Source organism: Coregonus lavaretus (assembly GCF_964263955.1).
Source record: "Coregonus lavaretus genome assembly, contig: HAP1_SCAFFOLD_1824, whole genome shotgun sequence".
Lineage (NCBI taxonomy): Eukaryota > Metazoa > Chordata > Actinopteri > Salmoniformes > Salmonidae > Coregonus > Coregonus lavaretus.
In genome coordinates, this window is record NW_028163678.1 from 1 (window position 1) to 11,878 (window position 11,878).

The window sequence follows — 11,878 nt, forward strand, 5'->3', positions numbered from 1 at the left end:
GTCCACCAAACCCTGAAACCACAACACAGCTTCTTCTGAAACTACAACACAGCTTCTTATGAAACCACAACACAGCTTCTTCTGAAACCACAACACAGCTTCTTCTGAAACTACAACACAGCTTCTTCTGAAACCACAACACAGCTTCTGAAACCACAACACAGCTTCTTCTGAAACTACAACACAGTTTCTTCTGAAACTACAACACAGCTTCTTCTGAAACCACAACACAGCTTCTGAAACCACAACACAGCTTCTGAAACCACAACACAGCTTCTTCTGAAACCACAACACAGCTTCTTCTGAAACCACAACACAGATTCTGAAACCACAACACAGCTTCTGAAACCACAACACAGCTTCTGAAACCACAACACAGCTTCTTCTGAAACCACAACACAGATTCTGAAACCACAACACAGCTTCTTCTGAAACCACAACACAGCTTCTTCTGAAACTACAACACAGCTTCTTCTGAAACTACAACACAGCTTCTTCTGAAACCACAACACAGCTTCTGAAACCACAACACAGCTTCTGAAAGCACAACACAGCTTCTGAAACCACAACACAGCTTCTTCTGAAACCACAACACAGCTTCTTCTGAAACCACAACACAGATTCTGAAACCACAACACAGCTTCTGAAACCACTACACAGCTTCTTCTGAAACCACAACTCAGCTTCTGAAACCACAACACAGCTTCTTCTGAAACCACAACACAGCTTCTGAAACCACTACACAGCTTCTTCTGAAACCACAACTCAGCTTCTGAAACCACAACACAGCTTCTTCTGAAACCACAACTCAGCTTCTGAAACCACAACACAGCTTCTGAAACCACAACACAGATTCTGAAACCACAACACAGATTCTGAAACCACAACACAGCTTATTCTTGGCTGTAGCCACAAACTCCTATCTGAGTCAGTGGCTGTGTCCCAAATGGCACCCTATTCCCTATAGTACACTACTTTTGACTAGATCCCAGTGGGCCCCTATGGACCCTGGTCAAAAGTAGTGCACTATATAGGGAATAGGATTCCATTTGGGACGTAGCCTGTAAGTGAGTTCTGTGTCAACAGTTCTTGACCTGCGACAACATAAAGGTTGACCCTATCTTGCAACAAACAAAGAGGGTTCTGTTGTGTATGTGTTGAACCTTATACTATGTTGTCAAGTCATAATAACACTGGAAATGGCAGCAAACGTCTTTAAATAGGCCTGTGTGTCTTTAAATAGGCCTGTGTGTCTTTAAATAGGCCTGTGTGTCTTTAAATAGGCCTGTGTGTCTTTAAATAGGCCTGTGTGTCTTTAAATAGGTATGTGTGTCTTTAAAATGGTCTGTGTGTCTTTAAATAGGCCTGAGAGTCTTTAAATAGGCCTGTGTGTCTTTAAATAGGCCTGGGTGTCTTTAAATAGGCCCGTGTGTCTTTAAATAGGCCTGTGTGTCTTTAAATAGGCCTGAGAGTCTTTAAATAGGCCTGAGAGTCTTTAAATAGGCCCGTGTGTCTTTAAATAGGCCCGTGTGTCTTTAAATAGGCCTGTGTGTCTTTAAATAGGCATGTGTGCCTTTAAATAGGCCTGTGTGTCTTTAAATAGGCCTGTGTGTCTTTAAACAGGCATGTGTGTCTTTAAATAGGCCTGTGTGTCTTTAAATAGGCCTGTGTGTCTTTAAATAGGTCTGTGTGTCTTTAAATAGGTCCGTGTGTCTTTAAATAGGTCCGTCTGTCTTTAAATAGGCCTGGGTGTCTTTATATAGGCCTGAGTGTCTTTAAATAGGCCTGTGTGTCTTTAAATAGGCCCGTGTGTCTTTAAATAGGCATGTGTGTCTTTAAATAGGCCTGTGTGTCTTTAAACAGTCATGTGTGTCTTTAAATAGGCCTGAGAGTCTTTAAATAGGCCTGAGAGTCTTTAAATAGGCCCGTGTGTCTTTAAATAGGCATGTGTGTCTTTAAATAGGCCTGTGTGTCTTTAAACAGGCCTGTGTGTCTTTAAATAGGCCTGAGAGTCTTTAAACAGGCATGTGTGTCTTTAAATAGGCCCGTGTGTCTTTAAACAGGCATGTGTGTCTTTAAATAGGCCCGTGTGTCTTTAAATAGGCCCGTGTGTCTTTAAATAGGCCTGAGAGTCTTTAAATAGGCCCATGTGTCTTTAAATAGGCCTGTGTGTCTTTAAATAGGCATGTGTGTCTTTAAATAGGCCTGTGTGTATTTAAACAGTCATGTGTGTCTTTAAATAGGCCTGAGAGTCTTTAAATAGGCCTGAGAGTCTTTAAATAGGCCCGTGTGTCTTTAAATAGGCATGTGTGTCTTTAAATAGGCCTGTGTGTCTTTAAACAGGCCTGTGTGTCTTTAAATAGGCCTGAGAGTCTTTAAATAGGCCTGTGTGTCTTTAAACAGGCCTGTGTGTCTTTAAATAGGCCTGAGAGTCTTTAAATAGGCCTGTGTGTCTTTAAACAGGCCTGTGTGTCTTTAAATAGGCCTGTGTGCCTTTAAACAGGCCTGTGTGTCTTTAAATAGGCCTGTGTGTCTTTAAACAGGCATGTGTGTCTTTAAATAGGCCTGTGTGTCTTTAAACAGGTCTGTGTGTCTTTAAACAGGCCTGTGTGTCTTTAAACAGGCATGTGTGTCTTTAAACAGGTCTGTGTGTCTTTAAACAGGCCTGTGTGTCTTTAAGCAGGCCTGTGTGTCTTTAAATAGGCCTGTGTGCCTTTAAATAGGCCTGTGTGTCTTTAAATAGGCCTGTGTGTCTTTAAACAGGCCCGTGTGTCTTTAAACAGGCCCGTGTGTCTTTAAACAGGCCTGTGTGTCTTTAAACAGGCCTGTGTGTCTTTAAATAGGCCTGTGTGTCTTTAAACAGGCTTGTGTGTCTTTAAATAGGCCTGTGTGTCTTTAAATAGGCCTGTGTGTCTTTAAATAGGTCCGCGTGTCTTTAAACAGGCCTGTGTGTCTTTAAATAGGCATGTGTGTCTTTAAATAGGCCTGTGTGTCTTTAAACAGGCCTGTGTGTCTTTAAACAGGCCTGTGTGTCTTTAAATAGGCCTGTGTGCATTATCACAGGTGTGTCTTTAAACAGGCCTGTGTGTCTTTAAATAGGCCTGTGTGCCTTTAAATAGGCCTGTGTGTCTTTAAATAGGCCTGTGTGTCTTTAAATAGGCCTGTGTGTCTTTAAACAGGCCCGTGTGTCTTTAAATAGGCCTGTGTGTCTTTAAACAGGCCTGTGTGCCTTTAAACAGGCCTGTGTGTCTTTAAATAGGCATGTGTGTCTTTAAACAGGCCTGTGTGCCTTTAAATAGGCCCGTGTGTCTTTAAATAGGCCTGTGTGTCTTTAAATAGGCCTGTGTGTCTTTAAACAGGCCTGTTTGTCTTTAAATAGGCCTGTGTGCATTATCACAGGTGTGTCTTTAAACAGGCCTGTGTGTCTTTAAACAGGCCTGTGTGTCTTTAAACAGGCCTGTGTGCCTTTAAACAGGCCTGTGTGTCTTTAAACAGGCCTGTGTGTCTTTAAACAGGCCTGTGTGCCTTTAAATAGGCCTGTGTGTCTTTAAATAGGCCCGTGTGTCTTTAAATAGGCCCGTGTGTCTTTAAATAGGCCCGTGTGTCTTTAAATAGGCCCGTGTGTCTTTAAATAGGCCCGTGTGTCTTTAAATAGGCCTGTGTGTCTTTAAATAGACCTGTGTGTCTTTAAATAGGCCCGTGTGTCTTTAAATAGGCCCGTGTGTCTTTAAACAGGCTTGTGTGTCTTTAAATAGGCCTGTGTGTCTTTAAATAGGCCTGTGTGTCTTTAAATAGGCCTGTGTGTCTTTAAATAGGCCTGTGTGTCTTTAAATAGGTCCGCGTGTCTTTAAACAGGCCTGTGTGTCTTTAAATAGGCTCGTGTGTCTTTAAATAGGCTCGTGTGTCTTTAAATAGGCCTGTGTGTCTTTAAATAGACCTGTGTGTCTTTAAATAGGCCTGTGTGTCTTTAAATAGGCCTGTGTGTCTTTAAACAGGCTTGTGTGTCTTTAAATAGGCCTGTGTGTCTTTAAATAGGCCTGTGTGTCTTTAAATAGGCCTGTGTGTCTTTAAATAGGTCCGCGTGTCTTTAAACAGGCCTGTGTGTCTTTAAATAGGCATGTGTGTCTTTAAATAGGCATGTGTGTCTTTTAAATAGGCCTGTGTGTCTTTAAACAGGCCTGTGTGTCTTTAAACAGGCCTGTGTGTCTTTAAATAGGCCTGTGTGCATTATCACAGGTGTGTCTTTAAACAGGCCTGTGTGTCTTTAAATAGCCCTGTGTGCCTTTAAATAGGCCTGTGTGTCTTTAAATAGGCCTGTGTGTCTTTAAACAGGCCCGTGTGTCTTTAAATAGGCCTGTGTGTCTTTAAACAGGCCTGTGTGCCTTTAAACAGGCCTGTGTGTCTTTAAATAGGCATGTGTGTCTTTAAATAGGCCTGTGTGTCTTTAAACAGGCCTGTTTGTCTTTAAATAGGCCTGTGTGCATTATCACAGGTGTGTCTTTAAACAGGCCTGTGTGTCTTTAAACAGGCCTGTGTGTCTTTAAACAGGCCTGTGTGCCTTTAAACAGGCCTGTGTGTCTTTAAACAGGCCTGTGTGCCTTTAAATAGGCCCGTGTGTCTTTAAATAGGCCTGTGTGTCTTTAAATAGGCCCGTGTGTCTTTAAATAGGCCCGTGTGTCTTTAAATAGGCCCGTGTGTCTTTAAATAGGCCCGTGTGTCTTTAAACAGGCCTGTGTGTCTTTAAATAGGCCTGTGTGTCTTTAAACAGGCCTGTGTGCCTTTAAATAGGCCCGTGTGCCTTTAAATAGGCCCGTGTGTCTTTAAATAGGCCTGTGTGTCTTTAAATAGGCCTGTGTGTCTTTAAATAGGCCTGTGTGTCTTTAAATAGGCCTGTGTGTCTTTAAACAGGCCCGCGTGTCTTTAAATAGGCCTGTGTGTCTTTAAATAGGCCTGTGTGTCTTTAAATAGGCCCGTGTGTCTTTAAATAGGCCCGTGTGTCTTTAAATAGGCCCGTGTGTCTTTAAATAGGCCTGTGTGCCTTTAAATAGGCCTGTGTGCCTTTAAATAGGCCTGTGTGCATTATCCCAGGTGTGTCTTTAAATAGGCCTGGGTGCATTATCCCAGGTGTGTCTTTGTACTGTAAAGAGCCCAGGACCATGTTCTGTCCTCCCTAGAGTCCTCACGGATGTGATGCGAGATGACATTGTGTTACTGCACCAGACCAAGAAATGTTCTAGCCTGCTGTCAGACAGAGAAACAGAGAACGAGTGAGAGACTCCAACCTTGTTGTGTTTTACGTTGGCTGTATTCCAAATGGCACTCTATTCCCTATCAAAGTGCACTACTTTTGACCATGGCCCGTAGTTGAATAGGGTGCTATATAAAAGGGTGTTTTATTGCTCAAGGCAATTAGTCTGGATGAGAAGGGGTTAGACTCAGGGGTGAGAATAGAGGGAGGGGAAGGTTGGACCAAGAGTCGTGATCTGAAAGGAGAAAAACAACAGTGAAAGAGAGGATATGATGTCATAAACACCCTCCTGGCTGGTTCCTGAGGAAAACAACAGTGAAAGAGAGGATATGATGTCATAAACACCCTCCTGGCTGGTTCCTGAGGAAAACAACAGTGAAAGAGAGGATATGATGTCGAGTGGCGCAGTGGTCCCGAGTGGCGCAGCGGTCTAAGGCACTGCATCTCAGTGCTTGAGGCGTCACTACAGACCCCCTGGTTCGATTTCAGGCTGTATCACAACCGGTCGTGATTGGGAGTCCCATAGGGCGGCGCACAATTGGCCCAGCGTCGTCCGGGTTTGGCAGGTGTAGGCCGTCATTGTAAATAATAATTTGTTCTTAACTGACTTGCCTCGTTAAATAAAGGTTAAATAAAAAATACCCTCCTGGCTGGCTCTTGAGGAAAAGAACAGTGAAAGAGAGGATATGATGTCATAAATACCCTCCTGGCTGGTTCCTGAGGAAAACTACAGCGAAAGAGAGGATATGATGTCATAAATACCCTCTTGGCTGGCTCTTGAGGAAAAGAACAATGAAAGAGAGGATATGATGTCATAAATACCCTCTTGGCTGGCTCTTGAGGAAAAGAACAATGAAAGAGAGGATATGATGTCATAAATACCCTCTTGGCTGGCTCTTGAGGAAATGAACAGTGAAAGAGAGGATATGATGTCATGAATACCCTCCTGGCTGGCTCTTGAGTGCCCATCTGTGCTGGACTTTAAAACATCCACATGAATGAAAGAGATCACAAATACATGAGATGTTATTTTGGACTATGGGCTACCAAATAAAACGTTGTGAAAGTGATTACGCATGACTTAGGTCCTACTGTATGAGACGAATGCCAATCAAAATAGCAGTTGAGTTCAAGCTGTATGGAAGAAAAAGCCCCATTATTTGAAATGTTAACAATTCTCGTTTTTAGTGGGGGGTGTGAGCGTCAAGTATCCTACCCCGCCTTCGAGGAGTAGCGTGAAGCGCTGCGCGTGTGGTAACGGGAGACACTTCAACCACAGAGCGAACCTCGCGGTGAAGACCGAGCACAGAACTGAACTGAACACTGTTGCTCTGCCCGTGGTATTGGATTTATCAGTGATTATTAGTGATTCCCAAGGACAGTGTCATAACATTTTGGATATATCTACTGGTTCGTGTTCTTTAAAAGCTTTGGGAAACATATCCCACTTCTCTCGGTTGTACAAAGGGTAAGTTTGAGGCGCTCTCTCCAATTCAGTCCCCCCGTTCTGTTCGTATCAAAAATGTCACGCAGTGATTTGAAATTGTATTTGGATTTAACTGTGACTCTTTGTATCCCACGGAATTTATTCAAGCCTCTTCATTTTTTGTTTTGTTACATCGAAACAGTATGGAAACATTAACTTATGAAATTGACAGGCTCAATCAACAAAATGTTTTTAATTCAGTGCTGAACGTTTGCCCTCTCTCTCAGAAACTCGGGAAGTCTTGGTTCGGCTTGCATCATTTTTTTTTACGGTAGGCTAATGCACGACTAAATGTGTCTGTTTGATAATGCATTAACTGTCAATTGCAAACCGTAATGCCACTGTCTGAAGACCAATAAGCTACTCTTCTGATGCGCTTCATATTATTGTAACCCTGCTTCATATGGGTCTGTACTATTAGTAATGGCATCAGGTGATAACATGTAATAACAGCAATGAGCGGTTGGAAGTGTCCTTACTGGGTTTGTGAAATAGTCTTTCCTGTCCTGTCCTACTCTCACCAACATACTGCAGCTTTGTAGTCTACAGAAAGACAGCTGAAACCTATTGGTGGGAAAACCCAGTTAAACCAACACACAGTCAGAGATATCTCTGTATCTACTGTAGTAGTGCTGCTACCCAGGGGGGGCCGAGAGGGTCTGGGGTTAGGGAGGGACTGGGGTTAGAGAGGGTCTGGGGTTAGAGAGGGTCTGGGATTAGAGAGGGTCTGGGGTTAGAGAGGGTCAGGGGTTAGAGAGGGTCTGGGGTTAGAGAGGGTCTGGGATTAGAGAGGGACTGGGGTTAGAGAGGGTCTGGGGTTAGAGAGGGCCTTGATTTAGAGAGGGTCTGGGGTTAGAGAGGGTCTGGGGTTAGAGAGGGTCTGGGGTTAGAGAGGGTCTGGGGTTAGAGAGGGCCTTGATTTAGAGAGGGTCTGGGGTTAGAGAGGGACTGGGGTTAGAGAGGGTCTGGAGTTAGAGAGGGACTGGGGTTAGGTGGGGGGGGGGGCTGAGAGGGTCTGGGGTTAGAGAGGGTCTGGGGTTAGAGACTCTGGGTTTAGAGACTCTGGGTTTAGAGAGGGCCTTGATTTAGAGAGGGTCTGGGCTTAGAGAGGGCCTTGATTTAGAGAGGGTCTGGGGTTAGAGAGGGTCTGGGGTTAGAGAGGGTCTGGAGTTAGAGAGGGTCTGGGGTTAGAGAGGGTCTGGGGTTAGAGAGGGCCTTGATTTAGAGAGGGTCTGGGCTTAGAGAGGGCCTTGATTTAGAGAGGGTCTGGGGTTAGAGAGGGCCTGGGGTTAGAGAGGGTCTGGGGTTAGAGAGGGTCTGGGGTTAGAGAGGGTCAGGGGTTAGAGAGGGTCTGGGGTTAGAGAGGGTCTGGGGTTAGAGAGGGTCAGGGGTTAGAGAGGGTCTGGGGTTAGAGAGGGTCTGGGGTTAGAGAGGGTCTGGGGTTAGAGAGGGACTGGGGTTAGGTGGGGGGGGGGGCTGAGAGGGTCTGGGGTTAGAGAGGGTCTGGGGTCTGAGAGGGTCTGGGGTTAGGTGGGGGGGGGGCTGAGAGGGTCTGGGGTTAGAGAGGGTCTGGGGTTAGAGAGGGTCTGGGGTTAGAGAGGGTCTGGGGTTAGAGACTCTGGGGTTAGAGAGGGTCTGGGGTTAGAGAGGGTCTGGGGTTAGAGAGGGTCTGGGGTTAGAGAGGGTCTGGGGTTAGAGAGGGTCTGGGGTTAGAGAGGGTCTGGGGTTAGAGAGGGTCTGGGGTTAGAGAGGGTCTGGGGTTAGAGAGGGTCTGGGGTTAGGGGGGGGGGGCTGAGAGGGTCTGGGGTTAGAGAGGGTCTGGGGTTAGAGAGGGCCTTGATTTAGAGAGGGTCTGGGGTTAGAGAGGGACTGGGGTTAGAGAGGGTCTGGGGTTAGAGAGGGACTGGGGTTAGAGAGGGTCTGGGGTTAGAGAGGGTCTGGGGTTAGAGAGGGTCTGGGGTTAGAGAGGGTCTGGGGTTAGAGAGGGTCTGGGGTTAGAGAGGGTCTGGGGTTAGAGAGGGTCTGGGGTTAGAGAGGGTCTGGGGTTAGAGAGGGTCAGGGGTTAGAGAGGGTCTGGGGTTAGAGACTCTGGGTTTAGAGACTCTGGGTTTAGAGAGGGCCTTGATTTAGAGAGGGTCTGGGCTTAGAGAGAGTCTGGGTTTAGGTGTGTGGGGGGGGGTTCAGGAGGCAAAGAGAAACAGAATTGTATAAAGTGAGAGGTAAAGCTTATTGAAGAGAGTTGAAACAGATGTATCAAAACAACATTTGAAGAAAGTTGAAGCAGACGTATCGGAACAACATTTGAAGAGAGCTGAAGTAGAGGTATTGAGATAACATTTGAAGAGAGCTGAAGTAGAGGTATTGAGACAACATTTGAAGAGAGCTGAAGTAGAGGTATTGAGATAACATTTGAAGAGAGCTGAAGTAGAGGTATTGAGAACATTTGAAGAGAGCTGAAGTAGAGGTATTGAGACAAAATCTCAATTGACATAATATATACATAAACTTTTCAATTCACATTATACTAACTTAAAGTAAGCTAGCAGGTTGAATGCTAACGTTAGCTAAACAATAGCTGGATTGCTTTTCCTTAGAATAAACCATGCTTCATTTCATCAAAATCATGGAAATCGTTACATGAAAAAAAAAATTGGGGTCTGAAAAAGTTGTTAATTCACTGGGCAGTTGATGCTTGCGTTCCTGTTCGCTTTTGAAATAAATAACAGTGTTCTAAAATGTCCATTTAAAGGAATAGTTCACCCAAATGACAAAATTACATATTGGTTTCCTTACCCTGTAAGCAGTCTATGGACAAGGTATGGCAGCAGTCCATGCTTTGGTTTAGTTTCTCTGGCACTGCGGCACGAATCCCATTCGAGTCATGGGACCGATATTACCATTTTTTTGCGTATCATGTCCAAATCATCTGAAAGTATCTCAAATTGATTGTGAAGCTCAACAAAGTCGCTTATAGATTATTTGAATATGATGCGCGAAAAATGCTAATATCGGTCCCATGACTTGAATGGGATTTGTGCCACAAATGCTAAAACGTTAGCATGTGGAAACAGTGCCAGGGAAACTAAACCAAAGCATGGATTGCTGCCGTAGACTGCTTGCAGGGTAAGGAAACCAACATGTCATTTGGTTGAACTATCCCTTTAAGGTTTGGCATCAATTTCAGAGTAACCAGCTTTTACTGCAATTTCAGATAAAAACTTAATAAAACAAGTATCTTTATATAATGAAAACGACAAATCTCAGCTGTTTCAAAAACATTGCTCTGCTATTATGCTTTCTCCCATGGGTGTTCTCCCGAGTGGCGCAGTGGTCTAAGGCACTGCATCGCAGTGCTAGCTGTGCCACTAGAGATCCTGGTTAGAGTCCAGGCGTTGTCCAAGGTAGGGGAGGGTTTGGCCGGCAGGGATGTGGGTTCGTTTCCCACGGGGGGGCCAGTATGACCAAAAAAAAAAAAAAAAAAACATGTATGCACTCACTAACTGTAAGTCGCACTGGATAAGAGCGTCTGCTAAATGACTAAAATGTAAATGTAAAAATGTGTTACAGTGTAGCTACCTGCAACCAGAGCTGTAGACAATTCGTCCCAAATGGCACCCTATTCCCTACATAGTGCACTACTTTTGACCAGGACCCATAGGGTGGAATAGGATGCCATTTTGGAAGCATCCTGGTAGCTAGCTGCACCTGGAGCTGTCGACAGGCAGTAGAGCCTGGCAGAGTAATCCGATGGTTTAAGTCAATTACACACTGTGTCACTGCTTGGAACTCACTGAAGACTTCACAGGGAGCAGTGGCAGGAGTGGGAGTCTAGGCTTAATGGGTGGCGTACCGGCTGCAATGGGTTGTTTTGGGAATTTATCAGTGCTGAAATCTCAGTTACAGTTATATCACAGACTGGAACTGAGATACTTGGAGTATGGTCTAACTGAGTGGTTATAAGGAGACTAAAGTCCAGTCCAAAAACGCCCCATAGCCATTCTGCATGGCCCCTACCCCATCAGTGTGTGGAGATCTGGAACCACAGAGGTGTATGGCAACATTGTGGAATCCACCCAAAGTCCATTGGAAGTCTAGCTGGGTTTGTTTCTTTCTAGGCAACAATCATGTCTACCTAGAAAGAAGTGGTCAGTTCAAAAACAAGAAAGCCTTCATTATCTCTCAAAAGACATGATTGTTGTTTGTGAGTGTCTCTGACTGTCTTCCAACCAGGACGGCCAAAATGCCCTTTGACAATTAATGAGCTTTTCAGAGAGCAACCAGAGACATTGTGTTTTTGGTGCTCTAATGGTCTGTAATCTTTGTGATTGATAGCTACATTTACTTTGAGCTGACAAGTAATGCATTTTCTACATGAAAAGAGCAAAACCCATTGATCGACAGTTGATGGACACGACAGACATCAGTTGTAAACACAATCAATTCCAAATAAACATTTAGATAAAACAACAACAACAAAAGGATATTGTTATTTATTTGACAGATGGATGTGAGACGTGTCAGTCTCTGTGAGGGTTTAGAGATGGATACATGTCCTCCCTTATCTTCTATAGAGTCTTCTATATTCACATTCTTCTGAATAGTGCTGTCAGTCATAATTGTGTTGAAATTGCCATGGTTTAGTTGAGCAGCTCCTATGTCTGCAGGAGTAACCACAGAACCTTTTGGGGGTGGGGGTGGGGGGGGGCATGTGCTCAAACAAAAACAAAATGGCACCCCAAAACTGTTTTTCCCGCAACCGTGGTAACAGACTGGTTGATCTATTATTAGAAGAAGAGGGGAAAGCAGCCCAATCTAACGAGGAAAGTATTTAGCTAAACTATGTTGAACTGGAATAAATGCTGCACTTATTAACAATGACCAACACAATTCCGGTCAAAATAAAATATTGTAAGAAATACTATATCCACCCAACTCCATTTGTTGCCACTATCATGTATCCCATTGGTGTTCAACATTTTTGATCTGCGACCGGCCCAAAAAGGAGAAAATGAAACAAGTTATTTCTGGTCACTAATCTGGACAGGTTAGTGCATTTCGGGATCCTTGGGACATCCCTACCCTAAACCCTAAACCCTAAACCCTAAACCCTAACCTTAACTCCTACCACCTTTACACACCAATGC